The sequence below is a fragment of the Ostrinia nubilalis genome, chromosome 6 (genome assembly GCF_963855985.1).
Source record: "Ostrinia nubilalis chromosome 6, ilOstNubi1.1, whole genome shotgun sequence".
Taxonomy (NCBI): Eukaryota; Metazoa; Arthropoda; class Insecta; order Lepidoptera; family Crambidae; genus Ostrinia; species Ostrinia nubilalis.
The window spans coordinates 18,261,002-18,273,578 of NC_087093.1; the positions used below are offsets into that span (position 1 = coordinate 18,261,002).

The 12,577-nt window shown below is 41.1% G+C and overlaps 1 protein-coding gene across 1 annotated transcript in view; it reads left to right on the plus strand.

The window, feature by feature from the left end:
• The window catches only part of LOC135072855 (POU domain, class 2, transcription factor 3L-like), a 207,480-nt gene that overhangs the window by 172,241 nt on the left and 22,662 nt on the right, over positions 1 to 12,577 (plus strand). The gene's annotated exons all lie outside the window — the stretch shown is intronic.

Here is a 12,577-nt window from a genome sequence, read left to right on the forward strand (position 1 = left end):
ATTGCAATTAAGATGTTGTGTTATTTTTTTCAATTCCGTTAATTTCGGCAGCTTCAAACAATCGATATCTATTGAACGCGTACATGCATGTCAAAGTATTGAAGCTAGAAACCAATTCAATGTCAATCATAAAAACTTACTTTTTACTTTAACATAATTTATAAATTGCTGACAAGGTTATGAGAATGTGAGTTTCTTCCGCATTTAGGTTCATAAAACTTTTCTGTTTCTTTTCGAAATTGTTGCCCAGTCCGTGCTTAGTCACTCCGATAGAGAGGGGTCAAAAAGCTTATAAATTACAGTACAGACAATAATAACAATATTTACTTTATTATTTAACATGCAATCCAATGTAATCTGGTTATGATGTAAATGTAAACAATAATGATTGCTTGCTCGCAAACCCTCCCTAAGCCACATTCATACCATCAAAGAAATTAAATGATTATGGTAGAACTCAAAATTAACTGTACTAGAAATTTGCATTTTGTTTATTGTGTATATTATGATGGATGAAAATATAAATTATTTAGTCTATGTAGGTAGTTCATTATAAGATTTTAAACTTTCGCGTTCCATTTCAATTAAAATAGTAAGACACGGGTCTTAACGCGACGTTTATTAATGAGTTACATTATGTACCTACTCACGATAAGTTCATTATTTTGTATTATGTAACTTAATAAAAGTTTGTATTAAAAAAATATATAAATCCGTAACATACAAGCATATGCAGCTAGAAAATCTATAAAATGGAATAAATATTTTTATTCGTTTAAATTGAAGAATATATTTTCACCTGTGATTTTCGCAATAAATAAGTTAGAAATCAATCTTAATATTATCTCTGAAAAAAATTGACCTTATTGTTCTTGACATTACGAGTATAATTAAACGACTTTAAATTAAAAATATGTGACATTATGTAGTAATTAGATATTAAATTTTGTTTCCATGCATCTAAAATTGATTCATAGATGTAAACTAACCATAGGTTTGGAGAGTGCTTGTCCTTAGTAGTGTCGTGTAATTTTCGTAAGTGTTGAGATGCAAGCGAGAGTTTCTCCATTTGAATATTGTAGAAAACACATACATCTTATCTTTGAGAGTTCTGTAACTAAAAGTTCTTCAGACATTTTTATCACGTATTTCTTTTTCAAACTAAGTGTTCGTATACTGACTAATTAAACCTCCAGTAGCGTTTTTGGGATCCATCCACAATCGAAGTCATCTAAACCACGCGCGAAGATATTGCTCCAATAAGGAGATGGGGACGTGTGAATCAAATGCAGACGCCGAAAAAGCTGCGCAGACGTGGCGACATACGCGACACGCGGCCCTACAAGGCTGCCTTAATTGTACAGAGTGCACTTTATGCAGATTAGAAGTAGTTACTATCACGAAAAACTATTTTAATACTATTTCTCAGAATACGGGTACCTACTGAGATTCAGTCACATCAATTTTTAAGTATATTATTAATATTAAAAAAAGTGTTATACGTAAAGAGTCCAAGTCTATACTAACGTTAAGGATTCTTGCGTGATCAGTGCAATCTGCAGTTATTTGATGTAGGTAGATACTTATCAAAACTTTTAGGCTGAGTTAAACTTTATACAAAAAGCACCGGTTATTGTTACGGTTAAAATAAGGTGGTGCAACTCAGTCGTACTGTTCTTTTTCTGAAACATAACTGGTAACAATGTAAGAGACAGAGTTTCTGCAGTGGTTTTTTCTTATCTTTTGTCATTACGTGTTTGTTTCCAAATGCTGGTAGAGCCCAAAGATATGGAGAGATGTAAAGGCCCCCTAAGGGTTACCTATTTGATTAATTATGTTCAAAGTGACTCATTTTGGTCAATATTAATAAAAAAATTTAAATGACATGTCCTCAACGGTGCTGTCAACAGTCAATATTTTTCCATCGCAACTTATCGCAAGAAAGGCCAAAACGTAGTAAAAGGAAATAGCCTCGAAGAATTGAAAATATGTCCGGTAGAGTCATTTGAGTGAGGTAACGAGGGCCGTCCCGCAGGTGCCTATTGGCACAATATTGGCGGGGGAGTCGAGAGCCGCGCAAACCTCGTTAGCTGAATATGCACTCCAATCTACGCCGGAATCGAATCTGCGCCCTCCGCCCGAGTGGCCTTTAAAGGGCGCGACGAGATGTTGATGGATTATTTGTGAAGTGGCCGGCCGCCTTTGAAATCCTTCGCGCGTTAAAACGGAGGTAATCTCGGCCTCTCCCGCGCCCCGCGCCCCGCGCCTGCAAACAGCCCGCAGCCTCCGTTTTGTTTACCTAATCATTTTATTGCCTCCCCCGCGCCCGCCGCGCCCCGCGGCCGCGACAGATGTCTGCGACCGACGACAACCCTTCGCGCCTTCTGTACTACACGCCGTTATTAGATTTATCGCGAAAAAAACCCGCACAACTCCTGAGAAAACTCGATCGCAAGCTGCGCCGTAATTTTTACATTTTTTACCCTAAAAAAGTGTGTCAGAGGGGAGAGCGGGGCGCGGCGGGAGGCGACAGGTCCCCGTCTCGCCAAAATCTCTTTTTTAGCGAAAAAACGAAGGAGCGGAACAATGCGTGACCCATTTCCCGCCGTGGGAAGGAATAACGACTGCGTCTCCGTCGGTTTCGTAAATTTTTGTAATAAAAAGTGCATTACCCCACATTTTAAAAAATCAGCGAGTGTAAAAAACGAGCCGCGGATGCATTGTTAGATGGGGATATTGAAATTTGAAAGTTGGAAGGGTGAGATTTATGTGTAAAATAACGGTTTTTCGCAAAAACGGAATCAGCTGCGTTTGATGAGGTGAGACTGAGCGCGGCGAACAATGCGCGCCAGTGACCGAGTGCGCGCGGGAACCACCGCCACCGCCTCCGAGCAGCGCGGCCGCGTCTGCAGCAGTGACGCCGTCTTAGGCACGATGACAATATAACATTATACATCATGAATATTCCATGTCCTAATATTTTAGAATTTGCATATCTTGCATTGCATTTCTAAACTTGTCAGTCTATGTAAAGTTGATAATATGTTTTTTTACTGGCAAAATCTCAGTTACAGGTACAGGTAAAAGATCTAGAGCTTGAAGTGAACCTAAACGTGAAGCTAAGACTAAGCATCAGGTTAAAAAGTAACAGTTTTTCCGGATATACAACATCCAATCATTCTAATACTGGGGTAGAACTGATTCTAAATACATAATAGAGCCATTTACTATTTGTTTTATGAATAGTGTGTGCATCTATTCTATCCCAACGATTGTTTTGTGTCGGGCTCACATTGTGCGCGTCTCGCGTGTGCGTTGCTTGCGCGGCGCCAGTTCACGATATTATTTAATGATCCCAGTACAACATCTTCCAACGACTCTACCTCTCGTCTCGTAGCGAGCTTTGCTGCATCGCGAGTATATCGTTACTTCAGAGTTTACTTCACGTGCTAATTTATGCCAACAGCTACTAATATACTGCAGTGGATCCACAGCTCTAGAACTCGATGCGCAGCCTTCCACTGCACTCCCGGATCACTCATTCGCCTATGATATTTTATACTTAATTATCATGGTGCATCAATACATAATCTACTTACCTACAACGATCTGGGCTTTTCACGCATCGCACAGAGCCTGAACAGTAAATGTTTTTAAATAAGTTGTAAATTATTACGAGCAATAACTGCAACCACTTGATTGACGTCAGAAAGAGCGTGATGTGGTCTGTCAGTAGATAATTCATATATACATTATCCTCTCACACCATCGACTAGGTGCTATGTTAGTGCAAGAATTAGCTAGATTTTGAAACAATATCCTAATTAAAGTAGGTACCATTTGTTGTTAAGATATTAGAGCATAATATTTAAAAAAATGTTTTTAAAGTACCTATTTATGATAAGCAATTTAATTGATATATTAAAACGTTGCTGGTACATTAAGCATACCTCCTGGCTGGTATTTCTTATAATTTTATAGCTATTTAAAAAACACGTATTAAAACACGGTTTATTACCTACATACTTGCCATAATAGCATTAAATTATGTAACGGTAATTCCATTGTGTTTAAGTATTTAGTGTTACCCTGCATCACAGAATTTGGCACTTTTGCAAACAGATCGCAACACGGGATGGCGGATTTATTGTTCGATCAATCATTTTTGGTATTTTAAAAGGACGGGCGAACTGGTAATCCAATATCACATCTTTGGTAGAGACGGCCGGGGACGTGGCGCGCAGAGCGGTCTCCGGAGACCTTGTCGAATTAGGAATTTCACTTCATCTATTACCGAGCTGATACTTCCGGAATCCAGATGCAGTCAACTGTGGCATTTACACTAATTTGATTTAAAACCTACAGGTATTCGGCTTAGAACCATTTCGTAGCCAAATTTCGTAGCAGGCTACGGAGTGGGAAAAAAAAAACAATTTTGAAGCTTGTCAGTATGCGTTTGCATGAATATTGAATTCAACCAGACACAAATAACAGGCGATTCGGAGCACAAATATCATTCTCAATAAGGTATGATTTTTAAATATTTTTTTGCATTAAAACAAAACAGCGCCTACATTTGTACGAGAGTTATTCGTGCTCAGGGTGCTGAAGTCGCAATTAACCGTATGTAAGAAGCGTTTAGCTGCACAGTTCCTCTCATTTGAATGGCCGGCTCTAAATGCAAAAGTGATTGCGGAGTCGTGGCGCGACACAACGCTCGCGGGCGCGGAGGCAGTATGCAAACGAGCGGCGGGAGGCATGCAGACGACCGGGCGGGGCCTCGCCCTCCGGAGACGCCCCTTACCTGTGCAACGGAAACGCGTAAAAAATACGCAATCTGTTCCGCGCGAGATGAAAAGTGAAACGGTGAAGGGTGACTCGCGACCTGGACAATGCCGCACCCGGCGCGCGCGCACTCGCCCGCCCCCCGCGGCCCGCGGCCCGCGCCCCGCGCTCGCCTGCAACCCTTCTCGGGTGCACGTGCGCCGTATGTAGACAAATGTACATACAGTGAAGGGATTCTATTTCACTTTTTAACTAATCGAGAGCTCAAAAAAAAGAAAGTGATTGTTATTTCAAACGTGGTTGAAACGGCTGCACACAACAGAATGTTTGCCAATCTTTGATGGTACGGTTTCATTTTATTTTGATTCGAATTTTAGCTGAACAGAGCATCTTGTTTTTTTTAAGTATGCATAAATTTGAAAACCTGCTGGAGATTTGAGAAGTTTTAGGCTATACCTATAGTCTGTAGGGCCAAAATTACTAGTGTGTGTTTGACACACATTGTATGATATGTATAAAAAATTATGTGATGGTAGCCCCTAGACTGAAAATTGTGTTTTTGATAAAAAAAACACTAACATACCTACAATACAAATTCAGACATAATGTTTTATCGTAGTTACTACAGTTTGAGGTTTATGATCATAATAAATGATAGTGATTGCAGTATTCCTCACTTAACTAAAGCTAAGATAAAATAAGTAGGTACTTAATACCAAATCAAAAAGTACAAACAAGCTTAATTAACATTAACAGCTAGGAGAAAGCAAATAACTCTTTTTGTACTTAATGAAGTTTTCATATTTTTATGATCGTAATTTGCGATAACGAATACAAATGCTGGTTGTTTGCCGAACAAATACAGTAACACACCGCCATACTCCGCCCGAGAGCTCTGTTTGTGCAGGCATCCGCCGACATGATTGCGGCGGTTACAGCCTGTAAGCATGTAAAGAGGTCGGAATTCAATTTCATTGGAGTCGGTACACAGAATGTGAGCAAACAGGGGCTCGACTGGAGGCAATATTAAATTTGCGAATTTGAGTGCGACGGAGCAGCCAAGCGCGAGAGTTTGTTTAAAGCGGAGATGCCCTCCGACCTCCGCCCTCGGGCCGCTTTGATCTCCGCCTGGCGCTGACACGGCACACTCCGGCGAGCATTACGTTCGCCCGCACCGCTTGCATTCCTCCGAATCACGGAAAAACTATTAATGCTCGCTCGAAGTTTACAGATTCGATCGCTACATATTTATAGGCCAGTAGAATTAAACACAAAAATTAATTAAATCGGAAATAATTCCTACAAAAGATTTTTTTGCTTTAATGGCTTCATTGGTTGCCCATTAAGACTCTCCTAAGTTTTCGACTTCGACGGAGTTGTGCTTAAGTGGTGGGGGCCCCCGAAAGCTGCGTTTTTTCGGTTTTCCGGTTATACCGCGTAAAGGACTTACCCTATCGAAAAGTGGTCTTCATGACGGTTAAAGGGCACTTAATCCTGCATTGAATAAGACCAAATTCATATGTTTTGGACAAACCGTTCTCGCGCTAAAGTTCGGCAAAGTAGAAAATATACGTATAATTAATGACCCTCTCCACGTCCAATGGCTTGTTACCCACATGCTTCCAAGCCTTGTAAAGGGTCGCCTTAACCAGTGTAACCCTAACAAGGCTCACGAGTTTGATTCGCTTATCCTTGTTCGTCCCAGCCGTTCCTTAACTGCGGTTGCTGCACCTCTTCCTGGCACTCTCCTGAACGACTCTGTGTTACCTAATTTGGCTGCCCCTCTTCCTTGTACCCTCCTGTACGATTTCAATGCTTAGCCATATGCCTGGTCCAAGGTTCGACGCCACAAAATCAACTTCGTACGAGTGAAAATAGTTTAAATACTATTTCCCGTGCTTGCAACATTTTTCTTTACTGCTTCGCCTCTATTAGTCGTAGAGTGATTGTATATATTCTATAGCTTTCCTCAATTTATGAGCTATTCAACACAAAAATAATGATTTCAATCAAACTAGTAATTCTTAAGATTAGCGCGTTCAAACAAACAAACAAAAAACTCTTCAGCGTTTTAATATGAACTTGTTGTTGTTGATTTTTGGCGTCGAACCTTAGACCAGGCATACGGCTAAGCAACGTAGTCATGCAGGAGGATACAAGGAAGAGGGGCAGCCACAGTAGGTAACACAGAGTCGTTCAGGTGAGTGCCAGGAAGAGGTGCAGCAACCGCAGTTAAGGAACGGCTGGGACGAACAAGGATAGACGCATCAAGCTCGTAAGCCTTGATAGGGTTACACTGGTTGAGGTGGCCCTTTTCAAGACTTGGAAGCCTGTGGGTAACAAACCATTGGACGTGGAGAGGGTCATTAATTATACGTATATTTTCTACTTTGTCGAACTTTAGCGCGAGAACGGTTTGTCCAAAACATATGAATTTGGTGTTATTCAATGCAAGATTAAGTGCCCTTCAACCGTCATGAAGACCACTTTTTGATAGGGTAAGTCCTTTACGCGGTATAACCGGAAAACCGAAAAAATGCCCCTTTCGGGGGCCCCCACCACTTAAGCACAACTCCGTCGAAGTCGAAAACTTAGAAGAGTCTTAATGGGCAACCAATGAAGCCATTAAAACAATAAAATCTTTTATATGAATTATTACCGATTTAAAAGCTAATTCTACTGGACTATTATAGAAACGATCATTTCTCTAAATAGGACGCGAGACGATAAAAAATGAGCTCACGAGTGGCACCGACGATTGTCAGATTTACAAAGAAATACGTCTCGTTATGTGCACGTACCCCGTTACTAGTAAATTATGACTATCGAAGACCATTAAACGTGATTAAGGCAATTTATAATGTTTATTCGGCCGCGATATAAATTAAAGCGGCAATAAACGAGTGTGGAGTTCGGCGGAGGCTGCGCCCGCATTCGCCCGCGCCACGCGCCGCTAAAGACCTCCGGCGATTTTTGATCAAATGCAGTTAACTGCGGCTAAAGGGTTGCGGCGCGTGGCGCGGATTGCACCCTCCCCCCCTCGCCACCTCCCCTCGCCCCTCCCGCGCCCACGCGCCAGCTGCGCGCGCGCATGCCGCTCCGATATCCCGAAATGTGATTTACGCGATTCCGAATTCAATTTCAATTCCGTGACGAAAGAGGTGACTTTTTTGTAATTTCCGGACCGCGTGTCACATCGAGATTCAGCAAGAAAAAGTATGTTCAACAGATATGAGCCTCATTAACGATGTAACTGTCTATTGTTGGTTGCCGCTCGGCAGTGTGAACAAAAACATTTCACCGTACACACATTAAACCTTATCTATACTAATTTATTGTACATTAGTATCAGTCAAAATACTTGAGCGAAATTAATTCACAACTTTTACGATTATTATGTAGATGCACGAATTAACATGACTCGTCTCGATGGCATGTTGATAAAAACTATTACTGTCTTATTGTTTGATCGTATGATTGATAATATGGTAATTGGTACATGCGATGCCTCTTAGCGCGCTTCATTATGCGGCCTCATCGCATTGAGCTCGCCGCGAGAGCCACTGAGCATCACAATCATTTGAAGCTTGCAAAAAGTCACGTATCGCTGCGCTGCGACGCTCCCTGCGAAGCGTTGGCGATGCTCGTTTGGTCGCGCGTCGCGTACCGCTGCCTACGACGGTCCCTGCGTCGCGTCAGCGATGATCGTTTGGTCGCGCTTCGCGTACCGCTACCTACGACTACGACGCTCCCTGCGACGCGTCGGCGATGCTCGTTTGGTCGCGCGACAGGTCCCGCAGACGGCACCGATGTGACGTCGCTGACTCCTTGTGCCTGCTGTAGCATTCCGTTGACTCTCGTGTTCATTTGACGCTATCTGGAGTGCGTAATTCAAAATGTATCTTTTAACTAAATTACATTGTAAATTGCGTCAGCAACTGTGCTTAATATACCTACTCGTAATAGCTATCTTAATTGCCATACACGAAATTATGAATTAGTTTAAAATGTTAAAAAATTATTAGCAAAAATTAAACTTATAATTGTTTCTTTCTTTCTGTCATAAGGAAATTAACATGCAACATAAGGAAACAAAACACTAATTATAATTAACTAATCACAAAAGTAGCTTTTGTATCTAAATAACGAACCATTTCTTTTACTTAAGTTGTGAAAACTGGAAATGATTTTGTTTATTTATTTATATTAGGAAAATCAGGGTTTACGGTAAATAATATAATGATGTTACCAAGTCAACATTCCGTTATATTTGGAAATGTTAATTGGTACGACAGTTTGGATAGTGTAATATCATCGCAGCATCGTCTCAGCATGCACGAGCAGCCCGGCTCCTCCCCCGCGGGCAGCCAGCAGCAGCGCTCGCGGGCGCGGGCTCCTGTACATATTGTTTACGCGACCATAAACTCGCAATCGGCCCCGTCTCCGGAGACACCGCTTCTCTATGAATTGTTTACGACCCAGCCGCTGTTTGTGGAGCTAGATTTCTTGATTATTACCGAGCCCTCTCGTGGATTGATGAACGATTGTGGGTTTAAAATAACCTTTTGAGATTTGGCCAAAGAAAATTCATAATAAATGATTCCGTTTGTTGACCTTTTTCTGTAGCCGCCATGTTATTCAAGCGACTCTTTATTGCATGCGTAAATAAATGATCAATCTAATAAATTGAAAGTAAATCACATTAAACTCGGAGTGAGTTCTGAGTCATAAAATAATTTAATAGCATTGTAACACTGAGTGCTCTTTATTTCCTTCATGAATGATATTATGTTACGTATTACACCATAAAGCATTCACAGATACTGCAATCGTTTATTTCCAGTATAGTATTGTTTAGCGTTCTACGTATGCGCACGACGAGACGGAGTACCGCGTGTGCACCACATAATCTGAACTTAAAGCGAGTGCGTTGGATAGAAGCAGCGTACACGATTACCGCGGGCACCCGAGCGACGGCTGGCCCGCCGAGATGCCATTAGCGCGGCTCACATTATTTATAACGAGGTCGGATGCACCCTCCGCAGGTCATACATCATAGTTTAAATTAAAACTGGCCGATATTGTCGTGACGGAATAATTTACAAATGACGTTTATCATAAATCATGCGCCGTGTGCAACCCTTGCCGCCCGCCCGGGCCCGCGCCCGCGCCCTACGCGCGACAATCCGTTTTTTACGCGCGTATTTCCATACGGGTAAAGGGTAAAGAGCAAAGGGTGCCGCCGGAGCCAATCCCGGCCGCGCGCGCATCTACATGTCATTTACATACGCCGCCCCGGCGCACCTAGCTGCTTATGTAAGGTATGCCGAGGTGACCTGATTTACATACATGTTATACAAAGAGTTGTTATGTGCCAGCGCAGATAAATGATAAAGTAATGGTGTCACCATTAACAACAATGTAAAAATATAACAATGACATTTAGGAATAAAGTGAATATCCCACGAAACCCAAATGAGTACCTTATAAAATACTTTGTAGGTAATATGCCAATATTATCCAAAATGTGACAATAACATCATTCAAGTTTTTTTTATAAATCCAAATAGCGTAACGGTTTCGTAGCGCTCAGTGACGCTTCCGACTCGAGAGTCATTCACATCAATCTTTGCGCATTATGTTGGCTGAAGTGTTTGAATTCAGTTAATGCAAATTTAGATTATGAATTCAATGCGTTATTTCATAAAACATTGTTGATTTATGATCATATTCCATTATTATTTATGATTCCATTGGTCGTATGAATGAAATGTCAATCTTCTACATAATTTAAAAAGAAGTAAAGAACTCTACAATTTGTATTTTGACGCTAAATATTGCTAATCAGTATACTTTTAGGCTGAGTTGCACCACCTAATTTTGACCGTAACTATAACGATAACCAGTGTTTTTTGTATGAAGTTTGACAGATTTTTGCCGTTTGTCAAAGTTAAAGTAAGATGGTGCAACCCAGCCTAAAGGATTCATCATCATCACTATCACTACATAGTATAAAACAAAGTTATTTCCCGATGTCTGTCCCTATGTATGCTAAGATCTCGGATTTTGTTGCGGTTTTTTTAAATAGGTAGAGTGATTCAAGAGGAAGGTTCATAAATGTATACTTAGCACCCGTGCGAAGCCGGAGCGGGTCGTTAGTTATCACCATAAAATATCAATATTTCACAGATGAACTAAGTCGCGACGGCGTAAGAAAGCAATCTCAAGCGTCTGTGTCTAGTTCAACCTGTTGTTGGCGGGCGCGGGCGGGGGCGATGCAGCTGCAGCTATTGATTAGCGCCTCAATCAGCCCCCCCCTGCCCCCCTGCCCCTGCCCCCCTCCGGCGCGCCCCGCCCGGCCGCCATTGTTCTCGTTACATCATCGCGACATGCAAATAATTGGCGCTCCACGTGTAACTGTAATCGGCCGGTAAACAAATTAACTGTCATTCTTCGTCCGTTGACTTTACAAGAAACGGTTACGCAAATATTTTTTCTATACAAATCTAATTAGAGCCGGCGATGCGTAATTGTAGAGTCGGCTACGTAGATTCTAATGTAAAATATGTGATGTTTCTTGATTATACACTTTCTTAAATATTTACTATTTAAACTTAATACAAAGGTAGACACTTCTCACTTTACTTTTACCCCGAACTATGCAACGGTGGTGCATCCGTTCCTGTACATCGTTTCTCTATTATTTTCTCAAAGCCTGCCGTCATGTAATTTTTCCTGTCTAATCTAATTTTGTTTTATGATAGTTAAACTGGGGTAAGTTTTCGGGTCAGGTTTGGAATAATAGTTTAATCCTAATATACAAACGACTTCAAATTTGCTATGCTGGTTCTATGTTGATCAGCTAAAATAGCGAACAAAAGTCACTGCTGTTTCATTTGACAGCAAATTTCACGGCACATTATGTAAATGAGGTCGACTAGCGGCGAACGCGAACAGTTGTACGCGCGGGATTAGAGGGCCCTCCCCTCCGCCGAATTGAAAATGCAAATACAGCGCTAATGCAACATGGCCGACCCCTGCCCTCTGCAAAGATTTCATTAAAAAGTCCGAGATCTGACTACACAATACGAGCTTCAAGAACAACGAGCATGTTTGGGAACATTCATAATCTGTTTATGTTGAATCATTAATGAACTCGCCATTTTCATAATTTGACAAGTATTTTTAATTCTTGTTTATTCCGACTTCATTTTCGATCCCAAGTGCACTTTCCTTCTCAAATTAAACCGGTGTACTTAAATTAAATAACCAATAAATAAATGACAATCGGTTATTGTCTATAATTTAGTGGATATTTTAAAAGACTTATCTATTACTATTTATTTTAATTTTTATTACATTAGTTAATTCCCTTTATAATGTTTACTAGTTCATTTACTCCGCAATAGTGTAGAGCATTTTTAATTAATTATATTCAACTAAGACTGGATACTTTATCCAGTATTACTAATAAGTATTTATAAAATTATATGCCCATTATGTAGAGCCTCACACATGTTAGCTAACACTTGTTCCTACATTATTTGTCTATTCGTTCAGAAAATAATAAAGTGAGGTATAATATGCGGACACAGGACAGTGTGGGACCTCCACAGGTGAGCAACGTCCTGCCAGCGGAATGGCCCCCGAGGGAGCCGGGACGGATGCCTCTTCTGGCCTCCTTAATGGTTTACTCCACTCGCGATGCACTAACCCTTTTCAATATTACACGACGCTCTTGATGCTTTCGGTGTGAGTCCTAAATCTTCAGGGTGAGGATCAAAATACATTA